Here is a 17,500-nt window from a genome sequence, read left to right on the forward strand (position 1 = left end):
GCGCTGGCCAGGGATGCGGACCGGGCTGGCCGGGCCGGCGGGGGCTGCGGCTGCCGGGGCTGAGCCGAGTGTTGATGCATGTCGTGAGAACCGGGAAGGGGACAAACCGGTGGCTCCAGGCCGGGTTGGAGTTCCAGGAGGTCGGCCTGACTCTGGAGGTTTTCCCCTTAGCATTTCCCCATAGGCCAAAAGGGGGGAAGTCAAAAAAGCACCCCCAGCAGATGTATGCAGGAGGGGCTGGGGGGTGACGGAGAGCGGGCTGTTGGCAGCTGTGTGGTGGCTGCTGGCAGCCGTGTGCTGGCTGCAGGGGTGGGCCTGGGCGGCTGCCGAGGGCCCCCGAAGCGCACCTACCAGCAGTAGCTCAAGACCCAGGCTGAGCCTCCGATGTGCCCGGGCAGGACACCCAGGAGGCGGGGAGCAGCCCCCGCTGAAGTCCATGGCATGTGCCAGAGGCGAGTCTTGGAGAAAAAACGACAAAGTCCAAACGCTCCAGGCGTGCAGGCCAGGGGTGCGGACCGGGCTGGCCGGGCCGGCGGGAGCTGCGGCTGCCGGGGCTGAGCCGAGTGTTGATGCATGTCGTGAGAACCGGGAAGGGGACAAACCTGTGGCTCCAGGCCGGGTGGGAGTTCCAGTAGGTCGGCCTGACTCTGGAGGTTTTCCCCTTAGCTTTTCCCCATAGGCCAAAAGGGGGGAAGTCAAAAAAGCACCCCCAGCAGATGTATGCAGGAGGGGCTGGGGGGTGACGGAGAGCGGGCTGTTGGCAGCTGTGTGGTGGCTGCTGGCAGCCGTGTGCTGGCTGCAGGGGTGGGCCTGGGCGGCTGCCGAGGGCCCCCAAAGCGCACCTACCAGCGGTGGCTCAAGACATTGCCTGAGCCTCCGATGTGCCCAGGCAAGACACCCAGGAGGCGGGGAGCAGCCCCCGCTGAAGCCCACGGCAGTTGGCAGAGACGGGTCTTTGAGAAAAAATGACAAAGTCCAAACGCTCCAGGCGCTGGCCAGGGGTGCGGAGCGGGCTGGCCGGGCCGGCGGGAGCTGCGGCGGCCGGGGCTGAGCCGAGTGTCAGTGCATGTCCTGAGAACCGGGAAGGGGACAAACCGGTGGCTCCAGGCCGGGTTGGAGTTCCATGAGGTCGGCCTGACTCTGGAGGCTTTCCCCTTAGCATTTCCCCATAGGCCAAAACGGGGGGAGGCAAAAAAGCACCCCCAGCAGATGTATGCAGGAGGGGCTGGGGGGTGACGGAGAGCGGGCTGTTGGCAGCTGTGTGGTGGCTGTTGGCAGCTGTGTGGTGGCTGCTGGCAGCCGTGTGCTGGCTGCAGGGGTGGGCCCCGGGCGGCTGCGGAGGGCCCCCAAAGCGCACCTACCAGTAGGGGCTGAAGACCCAGGCTGAGCCTCCGATGTGCCCGGGCAGGACACCCAGGGGGCGGGGAGCAGCCCCCGCTGAAGTCCATGGCATGTGCCAGAGGCGAGTCTTGGAGAAAAAAAACGACAAAGTCCAAACGCTCCAGGCGTGCCGGCCAGGGGTGCGGACCCGGCCGGGCCGGCGAGAGCTGCGGCGGCCGGGGCAGAGCCGCGTGTCGATGCAGGTGGTGAGAACCGGTATGAGGGTAATCCTGGTCGCTCCGGGCCGAGCCAGGGTTCCAGGAGGGCGGAAGGAGCGGGCCCGTTCCCCCTGATAGCGCCGACGACGGTAAAATAAGGCCTCGCAAAACGTCAGCACGAACACCTTGTCGGGGTATAAGGGAACGAGCGGTGTGCGGTCTTTGACAAAGTGACAGTGTTTCTCAAAAAAGCACCCCCGGCAGATGTGTGCAGACGGGGCTGGCTGGTGTGGGAGAGCGGCGGGCTGTTGGCAGCAGTGTGCTGGCTGCAGGGGTGGCCCGGGGCGGCTGCGGAGGGCCCCCAAAGCGCACCTACCAGCAGTAGCTCAAGACCCTGGCTGAGCCTCCGATGTCCCCGGGCAGGACCCCAGCAGGCCGGGCACGGACCGCAGCTTGCCCCCTTTGCCGTCCGATGAAGCTTGCACGGTCAGAAAAAGTTTCAAAGTCCCAACGGGGGAGAGAGTGTTGACGGCGAGGGGGGCGCTGGCTGCTCCAGGGGCCGGGAGGGAGGCCCTGGAGGTCGGCCTGGGGGTGAGTGGAGCGGCCCCCGTGTGTCCCTGAGTGTCCCCCGGTCTTTGGTCGAGAGGGGGTCTCAGCCGCTAATGTGCCCGCCCGGGTACCTAGGGAGGCCGGCCTGGGGCGAGTGGAGCAGCCCCCGTGTGTCCCTGAGCGTCCCCTGGCGTTTGCTGAAGAGGGGGTCTCAGCCGCTAATGTGCCCGCCCGGGTACCTAGGGAGGCCGGCCTGGGGCGAGTGGAGCAGCCCCCGTGTGTCCCTGAGCGTCCCCCGGTCTTTGGTGGAGAGGGGGTCTCAGCCGCTAATGTGCCCGCCTGGGTACCCAGGGAGGCCGGCCTGGGGCGAGTGGAGCAGCCCCCGTGTGTCCCTGAGCGTCCCCCGGTCTTTGGTGGAGAGGGGGTCTCAGCCGCTAATGTGCCCGCCTCAGGGAGGCCGGCCTGGGGCGAGTGGAGCAGCCCCCGTGTGTCCCTGAGCGTCCCCCGGTCTTTGGTGGAGAGGGGGTCTCAGCCGCTAATGTGCCCGCCTGGGTACCCAGGGAGGCCGGCCTGGGGCGAGTGGAGCAGCCCCCGTGTGTCCCTGAGCGTCCCCCGGTCTTTGGTGGAGAGGGGGTCTCAGCCGCTAATGTGCCCGCCTGGGTACCCAGGGAGGCCGGCCTGGGGCGAGTGGAGCAGCCCCCGTGTGTCCCTGAGCGTCCCCCGGTCTTTGGTGGAGAGGGGGTCTCAGCCGCTAATGTGCCCGCCTGGGTACCCAGGGAGGCCGGCCTGGGGCGAGTGGAGCAGCCCCCGTGTGTCCCCGAGCGCCCCCCGGTCTCTGGTGGAGAGGGGGTCTCAGCCGCTAATGTGCCCGCCTCAGGGAGTCCGGCCTGGGGCGAGTGGAGCAGCCCCCGTGTGTCCCCGAGCGCCCCCCGGTCTCTGGTGGAGAGGGGGTCTCAGCCGCTAATGTGCCCGCCTCAGGGAGTCCGGCCTGGGGCGAGTGGAGCAGCCCCCGTGTGTCCCCGAGCGCCCCCCGGTCTCTGCTCGAGAGGGGGTCTCAGCCGCTAATGTGCCCGCCCGGGTGCCCGGGGGAGCCGCCTGGGGTGGCCCTGTGCAGCCCCCGTGCGCCCCTGAGTGTTTTTCAGTATCTGGCTGAGACACCCTCTGACCCTCCGGCGGTGTCCGTTTGGAGTGCCTGGTGCCTGGGCACCCCCTGAGTGTTTTTCAGTATCTGGCCGAGACACCCCCTGACCCTCCGACGGTGTCCGTTTTTAGTGCCTGGTGCCTGGGCACAGACCGCGGCAGCTCCCGCTGTCCGCATTGACAGAGTGCTGAAAAAATGACAAAGTCCGAAAATGCCTGAGAACCGGGAAGGGGACAAACCGGCGGCTCCAGGCCGAGCCGGAGTTCCAGGAGGTCGGCATGATTTTGCCGGTTTCCCCATAGGATGTGCCAAGTTGCCAAAATGGGGGAACTCAAAAAAGCACCCCCGCCAGATGTATGTAGGGGGGCTGGATGGTCGATGGGGAGTGGGTGCCTGGCAGCAGGGGCCACCCCGCGCAGGTGCCCCGGGGGGCCCGCGGGGGGCCCCCGAAGACACCCCCCCCAGCACTCGCTGAAAACCCCGTCCGAGCCGCCCGCGCTGCCCGGAGGGAGTCCCGGGAGGCCGGGCACGGCCCGCGGGTCTCTCCCTCTGCCCCCCGGTGAGGTTTGCACGGGGGGAAAAGTTTCAAAGTCCCGACGGGGGCGAGAGACAGTGCGGCGAGGGGTGGCGGGCTGCTCCGCGGACCCGGGGGAAGCCCGGGGAGGGCGGCCTGAGGGCGCGGAGGGCCCCCTGAGAGTGCCTACGGGTAGTAGGCGAGAAACCCTGCCTGTCCCACGCACGGGGCCGGGCAGGGCCCCGGGGAGGCCGGGCAGAGCCCGCAGGTCGCCCCCTTGCCGTCCGATGACGCTCGCACGGTCAGAAAAGTTTCAAAGTCCCAACGGGGGGAGAGTGTTGACGGCGAAGGGGTGCTGGCTGCCCCTGGGGCCGGGCTGGAGCCCCTGGAGGTCGGCCTGGGGTTGTGGAGGGGCCCCCTGAGAGCACCCAACAGAAGTTGCTCAAGACCCTGCCTGAGCCTCCGGTGTTGCAGGGAAGGACACCCAGGGGGCGGGGAACAGCCGTGGCAGCCCCCCTTGCAGTTGAACAAAGTTTGAGGAGACAAGTCATGAAAATGACAAAGTCCAAACGCTCCAGGCGTGCCGGCCAGGGGGGCGGACCCGGCTGGCCGGGCTGGCGGGAGCTGCGGCTGCCAGGGTTGAGCCGAGTGTCAATGCAGGTCCTGAGAACCGGGAAGGGGACAAACCGGTGGCTCCAGGCCGGGTTGGAGTTCCAGGAGGTCGGCAGGACTCTGGAGGTTTTCCCCTTGGCATTGTCCCATTGGCCACAATGGGGGAAGTCAAAAAAGCACCCCCAGCAGATGTATGCAGAGGGGCTGGGGGGTGATGGAGAGCGGGCTGTTGGCAGCCGTGTGCTGGCTGCAGGGGTGGGCATGGGCGGCTGCGGAGGGCCCCCTGAGTGCACCTGCCAGCGGTGGCTCAACACCCTGGCTGAGCCTCCGATGTCCCCGGGCAGGACCCCAGGAGGCCGGGCAGAGCCCGCCGCTTGCCCCCTTGCCGTTTGACGGAGCTTGCACGGTCAGAAAAGTTTCAAAGTCCCAACGGGGAGAGAGCGTTGACGGCGAGGGGGTACTGGCTGCTCCAGGGGCCGGGGGCAACCCCTGGAGGCTGGGCACGGACTGCGGCAGCCCCCCTTGCGGTCGAGCAAAGTTTGAGGAGACAAGTCATGAAAATGACAAAGTCCAAACGCTCCAGGCGCCGGCCAGGGGGCGGACCCGGCTGGCCGGGCTGGCGGGAGCTGCGGCGGCCGGGGCTGAGCCGAGTGTCAATGCAGGTCCTGAGAACCGGGAAGGGGACAAACCGGTGGCTCCAGGCCGGGTTGGAGTTCCAGGAGGTCGGCCTGACTCTGGAGGTTTTCCCCCCGGCCTTTCCCCTTAGGCCAAAATGGGGGAAGTCAAAAAAGCACCCCCGGCAGATGTGTGCAATGGGCTGGGGGGTGATGGAGAGCGGGCTGTTGGCAGCTGTGTGGCGGCTGCAGGGGTGGGCCTGGGCGGCTGCGGAGGGCCCCCAAAGTGCACCTACAAGTAGGGGCCCAAGACCCAGGCTGAGCCTCCGAAGTTCCCCGGGCAGGACACCCAGGAGGCGGGGAGCAGCCCCCGCTGAAGTCCATGGCATGTGCCAGAGGCGAGTCTTGGAGAAAAAATGACAAAGTCCAAACGCTCCAGGCGCCGGCCAGGGGTGCGGACCGGGCTGGCCAGGCCGGCGGGAGCTGCGGCTGCCGGGGCTGAGCCGAGGGTCAATGCAGGTCCTGAGAACCGGGAAGGGGACAGACCGGTGGCTCCAGGCCGGGTTGGAGTTCCAGGAGGTCGGCCTGACTCTGGAGGTTTTCCCCTTGGCATTTCCCCATAGGCCAAAAGGGGGGGAAGTCAAAAAAGCACCCCCGGCAGATGTATGCAGAGGGGCTGGGGGGTGATGGGGAGCGGGTGTTTGGCAGCAGTGTGCTGGCTGAAGAGGTGTGCCTGGGCGGCTGCGGAGGGCCCCCTGAGTGCACCTGCCAGCGGTGGCTCAAAACCCTGGCTGAGCCTCCGATGTCCCCGGGCAGGGCCCCAGCAGGCCGGGCACAGACCGCAGCCTGCCCCCCTTGCCGTTTGATGAAGCTTGCACGGTCAGAAAAGTTTCAAAGTCCCAACGGGGAGAGAGTGTTGACGCCGAGGGGGTGCTGGCTGCTCCGGGGGCAACCCCTGGAGGCTGGGCACAGACTGCGGCAGCCCCCCTTGCAGTCGAACAAAGTTTGAGGAGACAAGTCATGAAAATGACAAAGTCCAAACTGCTCCAGGCGCCGGCCAGGGGGGGCGGACCCGGCTGGCCGGGCCGGCGGGAGCTGCGGCGGCCGGGGCAGAGCCGCGTGTCGATGCAGGTGGTGAGAACCGGCATGAGGGTAAACCTGGCCGCTCCGGGCCGAGGCACGGTTCCAGGAGGGCGGAAGGAGCGGGCCTGTTTCCCCTGATAGCGCCGACGGCGGTAAAATAAGGCCTCGCAAAACGTCAGCACGAACACCTTGTCGGGGTATAAGGGAACGAGCGGTGTGCGGTCTTTGACAAAGTGACAGTGTGTCTCAAAAAAAGCACCCCCGGCAGATGTGCGCGGACGGGGCTGGCTGGTGACGGAGAGCGGGCTGTTGGCAGCGGTGTGCCGGCTGCAGGGGTGGCCCGGGGCGGCTGCGGAGGGCCCCCTGAGTGCACCTACCAGTAGTTGCTCAACACCCTGGCTGAGCCTCCGATGTCCCCGGGCAGGACCCCAGGAGGCCGGGCACAGACCGCAGCTTGCCCCCTTGCCGTCCAATGAAGCTTGCACGGTCAGAAAAAGTTTCAAAGTCCCAACGGGGAGAGAGTGTTGACGGCGATGGGGGCGCCGGCTGCTCCGGGGGCCGGGGGGAGCCCCTGGAGGTGGGCCTGGGGGTGTGGAGGGGCCCCCTAGGAGCACCCAACAGTCGTGGGTCAAGACCCTGCCTGAGCCTCCGGTGTTGCAGGGAAGGACACCCAGGAGGCGGGGAACAGCCGGGGCAGCCCCCCTTGCAGTTGAACAAAGTTCGAGGAGACAAGTCATGAAAATGACAAAGTCCAAACGCTCCAGGCGTGCCGGCCAGGGGGGCGGACACGGCTGGCCGGGCCGGCGGTGGCTGCAGCTGCCGGGGCTAAGCCGAGTGTCGATGCAGGTCCTGAGAACCGGGAAGGGGACAAACCGGTGGCTCCAGGCCGGGTTGGAGTTCCAGGAGGTCGGCAGGACTCTGGAGGTTTTCCCCTTGGCATTTTCCCATTGGCCACAATGGGGGAAGTCAAAAAAGCACCCCCGGCAGATGTATGCAGAGGGGCTGGCTGGTGATGGGGAGCGGGCTGTTGGCAGCGGTGTGCTGGCTGCGGAGGTGTGCATGGGCGGCTGCGGAGGGCCCTCTGAGTGCACCTGCCAGCAGTGGCTCAAAACCCTGGCTGAGCCTCCGATGTGCCCGGGCAGGACCCCAGGAGGCCGGGCACAGACCGCAGCCTGCCCCCTTGCCGTTTGATGAAGCTTGCACCGTCAGAAAAGTTTCAAAGTCCCAACGGGGAGTGTTGAGGGCGAGGGGGTGCTGGCTGCTCCAGGGGCCGGGGGCAACCCCTGGAGGCTGGGCACGGACCGCGGCACACCCCCCCTTGCAGTCGAACAAAGTTTGAGGAGACAAGTCATGAAAATGACAAAGTCCAAACGCTCCAGGCGCCGGCCAGGGGGGCGGACCCTGCTGGCTGGGCCGGCGGGGGCTGCGGCTGCCGGGGCTGAGCCGAGTGTCAATGCAGGTCCTGAGAACCGGGAAGGGGACAAACCGGCGGCTCCAGGCCGAGCTCGAGTTCCAGAAGGTCGGCCTGACTCTGGAGGTTTTCCCCCTGGCTTTTCCCCATAGGCCAAAATGGGGGAAGTCAAAAAAGCACCCCCAGCAGATGTATGCAGAGGGGCTGGGGGGTGATGGGGAGCGGGTGTTTGGCAGCAGTGTGCTGGCTGAAGAGGTGTGCATGGGCGGCTGCGGAGGGCCCCGTGAGTGCACCTGCCAGCGGTGGCTCAAAACCCTGGCTGAGCCTCCGCTGTCCCCGGGCAGGACCCCAGGAGGCCGGGCACGGACCGCCGGTCGCCCCCCATTGTAGTCCAACAAAGTTTGAAGAGACGAATCACGGAAATCACAAGTCCAAAAATCCCTGAGAACCGGGAAGGGGACAGACCGGTGGCTCCAGGCCGGGCGTGAGTTCCATGAGGTCGGCCTGACTCTGGAGGTTTTCCCCTTGGCATTTTCCCATTGGCCAAAATGGGGGAAGTCAAAAAAGCACCCCCGGCAGATGTATGCAGAGGGGCCTGGGGGGTGACGGGGAGCGGGCTGTTGGCAGCGGTGTGCTGGCTGCAGAGGTGGCCCTGGGCGGCTGCAGAGGGCCCCCTGAGTGCACCTACCAGCAGTTGCTCTTGACCCTGCCTGAGCCTCCGGTGTTGCAGGGCAGGACACCCAGGAGGCGGGGAACAGCAGGTGGCAGCCCCTGCTGAAGTCGTTGGCAGAGATGAGTCTTTGAAAAAACGACAAAGTCCAAACGCTCCAGGCGTGCCGGCCAGGGTGGCGGACCCGGCTGGCCGGGCCGAGGGGAGCTGCGGCTGCCGGGGCTGAGCCGAGTGTCGATGCATGTCGCGAGAACCGGTATGAGGGTAATCCTGGTCGCTCCTGGCCGAGCCAGGGTTCCAGGGAGGCGGAAGGAGCGGGCCCGTTTCCCCTGATAGCGCTGACGACGGTAAAATAAGGCCTCGCAAAACGTCAGGACGAACACCTTTTTTGCATATAAGGGAACGAGCGGTGTGCGGTCCTTGACAAAGTGACTATTTCTCAATGTGCTGAGGAGTGGGGACCGCTCAAAGTCAAAGCACCGCGGCCGCCCCTCTGCCACCTCCCTGGGAGCAGAGTCATCGAGCGCGAGTGTCCCCACTCCGCCTGTGCAGGCCGCGGGGCCGACAGGCTGGCTGGCTGCCCGGGCAGACCCCGCTCTCCGAGCGGCCGGGCGCCACGTTCGAGAGGTGTACGAAGCCACCTTGGGGGCCTGCGGAGGCCCCCCTGAGAGCGCCTCCAAACCCTTGCTGAGAACCCTGTCCTAGATGCCTGCGCGGGCAGGCGGGACCCCACCAGGAGGCCGTGCACAGCCCGCGGCAGCCACTGCTGAAGCCCAGGGCAGTTGGCAGAGATGAGTCTTTGAAAAAAAATGACAAAGTCCAAACGCCTCCAGGCGCCGGCCAGGGGGACGGACCCGGCTGGCCGGGCCGGCGGGAGCTGCGGCGGCTGGGGCTGAGCCGAGTGGCGATGCACGTCCTGAGAACCGGGAAGGGGACAAACCGGTAGCTCCAGGCCGGGCTAGAGTTCCAGGAGGTCGGCCTGACTCTGGAGGTTTCCCCCCTGGCTTTTCCCCATAGGCCAAAGCGGGGGAAGTCAAAAATGCACCCCCAGCAGATGTATGCAGAGGGGCTGGCTGGTGATGGGGAGCGGGCTGTTGGCAGCAGTGTGCTGGCTGCAGAGGTGTGCCTGGGCGTCTGCGGAGGGCCCCCTGAGTGCACCTACCAGTAGTCACTCAACACCCAGCCTGAGCCTCCGATGTGCCCGGGCAGGAACCCAGGAGGCCGGGCACAGAACGCCGGTTGCCCCCTTGCCGTTTGACGAAGCTTGCACGGTCAGAAAAGTTTCAAAGTCCCAACGGGGAGAGAGCGTTGACGGCGAGGGGGTGCTGGCTGCTCCAGGGGCCGGGGGCAACCCCTGGAGGCTGGGCACGGACTGCGGCAGCCCCCCTTGCAGTCGGACAAAGTTTGAGGAGACAAGTCATGAAAATGACAAAGTCCAAACGCTCCAGGCGTGCCGGCCAGGGTGGCGGACCCGGCTGGCTGGGCCGGCGGGAGCTGCGGCTGCCGGGGCTGAGCCGAGTGTCAATGTATGTCGTGAGAACCGGTATGAGGGTGATCCTGGTCGCTCCGGGCCGAGGCGCGGTTCCAGGAGGGCGGAAGGAGCGGGCCCGTTTCCCCTGATGGCGCCGACGGCGGTAAAATAAGGCCTCGCAAAACGTCAGGACGAACACCTTTTTTGCATATAAGGGAACGAGCGGTGTGCGGTCCTTGACAAAGTGACTATTTCTCAATGTGCTGAGGAGTGGGGACCGCTCAAAGTCAAAGCACCGCGGCCGCCCCTCTGCCACCTCCCTGGGAGCAGAGTCATCGAGCGCGAGGGTCCCCACTCCGCCTGTGCAGGCCGCGGGGCCAACAGGCTGGCTGTCTGCCCGGGCAGACCGCGCTCTCCGAGCGGCCGGGCGCCACGTTCGAGAGGTGTACGAAGCCACCTTGGGGGGCTGCGGAGGCCCCCCTGAGAGCGCATCCAAGCCCTTGCTGAGAACCCTGTCCTAGCTGCCTGCGAGGGCAGGCGGGACCCCCCAGGAGGCCGTGCACAGCCCGCGGCAGCCGCCGCTGAAGCCCAGGGCAGTTGGCAGAGATGAGTCTTTGAGGAAAAACGACAAAGTCCAAACGCTCCAGGCGCCGGCCAGGGGTGCGGACCCGGCTGGACGGGCCGGCGGGAGCTGCGGCGGCTTGGGAAGAGCCGAGTGTCAATGCATGTCCTGAGAACCGGAAAGGGGACAAACTAGTAGCTCCAGGCCGGGATGGAGTTCCAGGAGGTGGGCCTGACTCCGGAGGTTTTCCCCTTGACATTTTCCCATTGGCCAAAATGGCGGAAGTCAAAAAAGCACCCCCGCCAGATATAGTATGCAGAGGGGCTGGCTGGTGATGGGGAGCGGGCTGTTGGCAGCAGTGTGCTGGCTGCAGAGGTGTGCATGGGCGTCTGCGGAGGGCCCCCTGAGTGCACCTGCCAGTGGTGGCTCAGCACCCTGGCTGAGCCTCCGATGTGCCCCGGCAGGACCCCAGGAGGCCGGGCACAGACCGCCGGCTGCCCCCCTTGCCGTTTGACGAAGCTTGCGCGGTCAGAAAAGTTTCAAAGTCCCAACGGGGAGAGAGCGTTGACGGCGAGGGGGCGCTGGCTGCTCCAGGGGCCGGGAGGGAGGCCCTGGAGGTGGGCCTGGGGGTGTGGAGGGGCCCCCTGAGAGCACCAACCAGCAGTTGCTCAAGACCCTGCCCGAGCCTCCGGTGTTGCAGGGCAGGACACCCATTGGCGGGGAACAGCAGGTGGCAGCCCCTACTGAAGTCCTTGGCAGCTGGCAGAGATGAGTCTTTGAGAAAAAACGACAAAGTCCAAACGCTCCAGGCGTGCCGGCCAGGGGGGTGGACCCGGCTGGCTGGGCCGAGGGGAGCTGCGGCGGCTGGGGAAGAGCCGAGTGTCGATGCATGTCCTGAGAACCGGGAAGGGGGCAAACCAGTAGCTCCAGGCCGAGCTGGGGTTCCAGGAGGTCGGCCTGACTCTGGAGGTTTTCCCCCTGGCTTTTCCCCATAGGCCAAAATGGGGGAAGTCAAAAAAGCACCCCCAGCAGATGTATGCAGAGGGGCCTGGGGGGCGATGGGGAGCGGGCTGTTGGCAGCAGTGTGCTGGCTGCAGAGGTGTGCCTGGGCGTCTGCGGAGGGCCCCCTGAGTGCACCTACCAGTAGTCACTCAACACCCAGCCTGAGCCTCCGATGTGCCCGGGCAGGAACCCAGGAGGCCGGGCACAGACCGCAGCTTGCCCCCTTGCCGTCCGATGAAGCTTGCACGGTCAGAAAAAGTTTCAAAGTCCCCACGGAGAGAGAGTGTTGAGGGCGAGGGGGTGCCGGCTGCTCCAGGGGCCGGGGGCAACCCCTGGAGGCTGGGCACGGACCGCGGCACACCCCCTTGCAGTTGAACAAAGTTTGAGGAGACAAGTCATGAAAATGACAAAGTCCAAACGCTCCAGGCGCCGGCCAGGGGGGCGGACCCGGCTGGCCGGGATGGCGGGGGCTGCGGCTGCCGGGGCTGAGCCGAGTGTCAATGCATGTCCTGAGAACCGGGAAGGGGACAAACCGGTGGCTCCAGGCCGAGCTCGAGTTCCAGGAGGTCGGCCTGACTCTGGAGGTTTTCCCCTTGGCTTTTCCCCATAGGCCAAAATGGGGGAAGTCAAAAAAGCACCCCCGCCAGATGTATGCAGAGGGCCTGGGGGGTGATGGGGAGCGGGCTGTTGGCAGCAGTGTGCTGGCTGCAGAGGTGTGCCTGGGCGTCTGCGGAGGGCCCCCTGAGTGCACCTACCAGTAGTCACTCAACACCCAGCCTGAGCCTCCGATGTGCACGGGCAGGAACCCAGGAGGCCGGGCACAGACCGCAGCTTGCCCCCTTGCCGTCCGATGACGCTCGCACGGTCAGAAAAAGTTTCAAAGTCCCCACGGAGAGAGAGTGTTGAGGGCGAGGGGGTGCTGGCTGCTCCAGGGGCCGGGGGCAACCCCTGGAGGCTGGGCACGGACCGCGGCCGCCCCCCTTGCAGTCGGACAATGTCTGAGGAGACAAGTCGTGAAAATGACAAAGTCCAAACGCTCCAGGCGTGCCGGCCAGGGGTGCGGACCCGGCTGGCCGGGCCGGCGGGGGCTGCGGCTGCCGGTGCTGAGCCGAGTGTCAGTGCAGGTCCTGAGAACCGGGAAGGGGACAAACCGGTGGCTCCCGGCCGAGCTGGAGTTCCAGGAGGTCGGCCTGACTCTGGAGGTTTTCCCCTTGGCTTTTCCCCATTGGCCAAAATGGGGGAAGTCAAAAAAGCACCCCCGGCAGATGTATGCAGAAGGGGCTGGCTGGTGACGGGGAGCGGGCTGTTGGCAGCGGTGTGCTGGCTGCAGAGGTGTGCATGGGCGGCTGCGGAGGGCCCCCTGAGTGCACCTGCCCGTGGTGGCTGAAAACCCAGGCTGAGCCTCCGATGTGCCCGGGCAGGACCCCAGGAGGCCGGGCACAGAACGCCGGTTGCCCCCTTGCCGTTTGACGAAGCTTGCACGGTCAGAAAAGTTTCAAAGTCCCAACGGGGAGAGAGTGTTGAGGGCGAGGGGGTGCTGGCAGCTCCAGGGGCCGGGAGGGAGGCCCTGGAGGTGGGCCTGGGGGGTGTGGCGGGGCCCCCTGAGAGCACCTACCAGCAGTTGCTCAAGACCCTGCCCGAGCCTCCGGTGTTGCAGGGCAGGACACCCATTGGCGGGGAACAGCCCGCGGCAGCCCCCGCTGAAGTCCATGGCATTTGCCAGAGGCGAGTCTTGGAGGAAAAACGACAAAGTCCAGACGCTCCAGGCGTGCCGGCCAGGGGGGGGCGGACCCGGCTGGCCGGGCCGGCGGTTGCTGCGGCTGCCGGGGCTGAGCCGAGTGTCGATGCATGTCGTGAGAACCGGGAAGGGGACAAACCGGTGGCTCCAGGCCGAGCTGGAGTTCCAGGAGGTCGGCCTGACTCTGGACGTTTTCCCCCTGGCTTTTCCCCATAGGCCAAAATGGGGGGAGGCAAAAAAGCACCCCCGGCAGATGTATGCAGAAGGGGCTGGGGGGTGATGGAGAGCGGGCTGTTGGCAGCAGTGTGCCTGTGCCTCCGGTGTTGCAGGGCAGGACACCCAGGAGGCGGGGAACAGCCCGCGGCAGCCCCCGCTGAAGTCCATGGCATTTGCCAGAGGAGAGTGTTGGATGAAAAAACGACAAAGTCCAAACGCTCCGGGCGCCGGCCAGGGGGACGGACCCGGCTGGTCGGGCCGGCGGGAGCTGCGGCTGCCGGGGCTGAGCCGAGTATCGATGCATGTCGTGAGAACCGGTATGAGGGTAATCCTGGGCCCTCCGGGCTGAGGCACGGTTCCAGGAAGGCGGAAGGAGCGGGCCTGTTTGCCCTGATAGCGCCGACGGCGGTAAATTAAGGCCTCGCAAAACGTCAGGACGAACACCTTTTTTGCATATAAGGGAACGAGCGGAGTGCGGTCTTTGACAAAGTGACTATTTCTCAGAGTGCCGAGAAGGGAGTGGGTACCGCTCAAAGTCAAAGCACCGCGGCCGCCCCTCTGCCACCTCCCTGGGAGCAGAGTCATCGAGCGCGTGTGTCCCCACTCCGCCTGTGCAGGCCGCGGGGCCGACAGGCTGGCTGGCTGCCCGGGCAGACCCCGCTCTCCGAGCGGCCGGGCGCCACGTTCAAGAGGTGTACGGAGCCACCTGTGGGGGGTCTGCGGAGGCCCCCCCTGAGAGCGCTGATAACCCTGTCCTAGCTGCCTGCGCGGGCAGGCGGGACCCCCAAGAGGCCGGGCACAGCCCGCGGCAGCCCCCGCCGAAGTCCACGGCAGTTGGCAGAGACGAGTCTTGGAGAGAAAACGACAAAGTCCAGACGCTCCAGGCGCCGGCCAGGGGTGCGGACCCGGCCGGCCGGGCCGGCGGGAGCTGCGGCTGCCGGGGCTGAGCCGAGTGTCGACGCATGTCGTGAGAACCGGTATGAGGGTAATCCTGGGCCCTCGGGGCCGAGCTACGGTTCCATGAAGGCGGAAGGAGCGGGCCTGTTTCCCCTGATAGCGCCGACGACGGTAAAATAAGGGCTCGCAAAACGTCAGGACGAACACCTTTTTTGCATATAAGGGAACGAGCGGTGTGCGGTCTTTGACAAAGTGACTATTTCTCAGAGTGCTGGAGTGGGGACCGCTCAAAGTCAAAGCACCGCGGCCGCCCCTCTGCCACCTCCCTGGGAGCAGAGTCATAGAGCGCAAGTGTCCCCACTCCGCCTGTGCAGGCCGCGGGGCCAACAGGCTGGCTGGCTGGCTGGCTGGCTGGCTGCCCGGGCGACCCCCCTCCGAGATGCCGGGCCGAGGCGTAGGCAGCCGCCTCCATCACACCACCCAAGGCGAGAGAGTGGGTCAACGGGAGAGCCGTCGCGGCCGGGGGACCCTCGCCGCGCCCATGTCCGGGGAAGGACCTCAAGGGCCCTGCTCCCCGGCGCCCCGGCGAGCGGGTTCACCCTCGGCGCGTACGGCTCTCGGCGATGGGTAAGGGACGCGCGTGGGCGTCCCTCCCGTCCCCCGCGGAAGAAGGCGAGCGACTCTGCGCGTCGGGACACCCCGCGGAGCCCCCTGCGGGGGGAGTACTCCGGGGGAGAAGCGTGGCGCAGGGGGTGCAGCCCTTTCCCAGGCCACCGTGCGACGGCGTCGGTGGGGCCGACGCCGAGAGAGAGAACGATCCGGGCTCTCCCGCCTCAGGGCGGCCGAGAGCGGGGCACGGGCCCCACGTTTGGTGACGGTTTTCCCGAAAGCGAAGGACCCCCGCCTGTCCCCTCGGGCTCCGGCCGATGCGGGCGGTCCAGGGCGGGGATAGGGGACGGCGGCCTGCGGACGACGCGCTTTATCCCCAGAAGGAGCGAGGCATGAGGGGGTGTTCCACCCCCGCCGGCCGGTCTCGCTCCTTCTCCGGGCTACGCCTCGGCGGAGTAAAGACCCCCGGGTCAACGCTCCCGCGTCCGGGTGCCGCCGCGCGTCCCCTTCCCGCGGGGGGGTGGATCCCTTCCACCCCTGGCCGTTCGAGGCCCGTGCGCCTCGGGCGGCCTCCCTTCCGAGAGAGGGAGAGAGAGACGGAGGACGGTGGTCCGCGACGGCGCGAGACGTCCAAGTTGTGTTCCCCACGGCGGCTACCCGGTCGATCCCGCCCGGTGGCCTAGGCTTTTCCCCACTCTGCCTGTCCAGGCCGCGGGGCCGACAGGCTGTCTGCCCGGGTAGACCCCGTTCTCACTGAGCGGCCGGGCCCCAACCTTCAAGAGGTGTACGAAGCCACCTCGGGGTGGAGCCCTTCCACCCCTGGCCGTCCGAGGCCCGTGCGTCTCGGGCGGCCCCCCTTCCCGAGAGAGGGAGAGAGACGGAGGACGGTGGTCCGCGACGGCGCGAGGCGTCCAACTTGTGTTCCCCCACGGCGGCTATCCGGTCGATCCCGCCCGGTAGCCTAGGCTTTTCCCCACTCTGCCTGTCCAGGCCGCGGGGCCGACAGGCTGTCTGCCCGGGTAGACCCCGTTCTCACTGAGCGGCCGGGCCCCAACGTTCAAGAGGTGTACGAAGCCACCTCGGGGTGGAGCCCTTCCTCCCCTGGCCGTCCGAGGCCCGTGCGCCTCGGGCGGCCCCCCTTCCCGAGAGACGGAGGACGGTGGTCCGCGACGGTGCGAGGCGTCCAACTTGTGTTCCCCCACGGCGGCTTCCCGGTCGATCCCGCCCGCCGGTAGCCTAGGCTTTTCCCCGCTCCGCCTGTCCAGGCCGCGGGGCCGACAGGCTGTCTGCCCGGGTAGACCCCGCTCTCCGAGCGGCCGGGCCCCAACGTTCAAGAGGTGTACGAAGCCACCTTTGGGGGGGGCTGCGGTGCCCCCCGCCCCGAGAGTGCCTCCCAGGCCGAGGGAGCCCGGCGGTCGAGTGTCGTAGGAAAGCGCGTGCCACGGCTGTGTCGGTCACAGGGGCCAGAGGTAGTTTGGGCAACGGCTTAGATCCGTATGAAGCTCATCCTTTCCGGCCTGTTCTGGCGGCGGCTAGGCGCGCGCGCGCGAATGGCACGACGCCCCTGGTTCCAGCGAGGCGACGGCGCCCCGCACCCCGCTCTCCGGGCCGAGCAGAGCCCCCGAGCGCAAGAGTCCCCGCTCCGCCTGTCCAGGCCGCGGGGCCAGCAGGCTGTCTGCCCGGGTAGACCCCGCTCTCCGAGCGGCCGGGCCCCAACGTTCAAGAGGTGTACGAAGCCACCTTGAGGTGGAGCCCTTCCACCCCTGGCCGTCCGAGGCCCGCCGGTAGCCTTGGCTTGTCCCCACTCCGCCTGTCCAGGCCGCGGGGCCGACAGGCTGTCTGCCCGGGTAGACCCCGCTCTCCGAGCGGCCGGGCCCCAACGTTCAAGAGGTGTACGAAGCCACCTCGGGGGGCTGCGGTGCCCCCCGCCCCGAGAGTGCCTCCCAGGCCGAGGGGAGCCAGGCGGTCGAGCGTCGTAGGAAAGCGCGTGCGCGGCTGTGTCGGTCACACGAGCCAGAGTTAGTTTGGGCAACGGCTTAGATCCGTATGCAGCTCAACCTTTCCGGCCTGTCCTGGCGGCGGCTAGGCGCGTGCGAACGTCACAACGCCCCTGGCTCCAGCGAGGCGACGGCGCCCCGCACCCAACTCTCCGGGCCGAGCAGAGCCCCCGAGCGCAAGAGTACCCGCTCCGCCTGCCCAGGCCGCGGGGCCGACAGGCTGTCTGCCCGGGTAGACCCCGCTCTCCGAGCGGCCGGGCGCCACGTTCAAGAGGTGTACGAAGCCACCTAAAGGGGGCTGCGGTGGCCCCCTGCCCCGAGAGTGCCTCCCAGGCCGAGGGAGCCCGGCGGTCGAGTGTCGTAGGAAAGCGCGCGCGCGGCTGTGTCACACGGGCCAGAGTTAGTTTGGGCAACGGCTTAGATCCGTATGCAGCTCAACCTTTCCGGCCTGTTCTGGCGGCGGCTAGGCGCGCGCGCACGTCACGACGCCCCTTGTTCCAGCGAGGCGACGGCGCCCCGCCACCCCACTCTCCGGGCCGAGCAGAGCGTCCGCTCTCGCTCCTTGGAGCAGAGCCCCCGAGCGCAAGAGTCCCCGCTCCCGCCTGTCCGGGCCGCGGGGCCGACAGGCTGTCTGCCCGGGTAGACACCGCTCTCCGAGCGGCCGGGCCGCAACGTTCAAGAGGTGTACGAAGCCACCTTGGGGGGCTGCGGAGCCCCCCCTCCCCATGAGAGCGCCTCACAGGCTTTGCTGATAACCCCGTCCTAGCTGCCTGCGCGGGCAGGCGGGACCCCCAGGAGGCCGCGCATAGCCCGCGGCAGCCACCGCTGAAGTCCACAGCAGTTGGCAGATAGGAGTCTTGGATAAAAAAACCACAA

Source organism: Eleutherodactylus coqui, unplaced genomic scaffold (genome assembly GCF_035609145.1).
Source record: "Eleutherodactylus coqui strain aEleCoq1 unplaced genomic scaffold, aEleCoq1.hap1 HAP1_SCAFFOLD_338, whole genome shotgun sequence".
In the NCBI taxonomy this organism is placed as follows: Eukaryota; Metazoa; Chordata; class Amphibia; order Anura; family Eleutherodactylidae; genus Eleutherodactylus; species Eleutherodactylus coqui.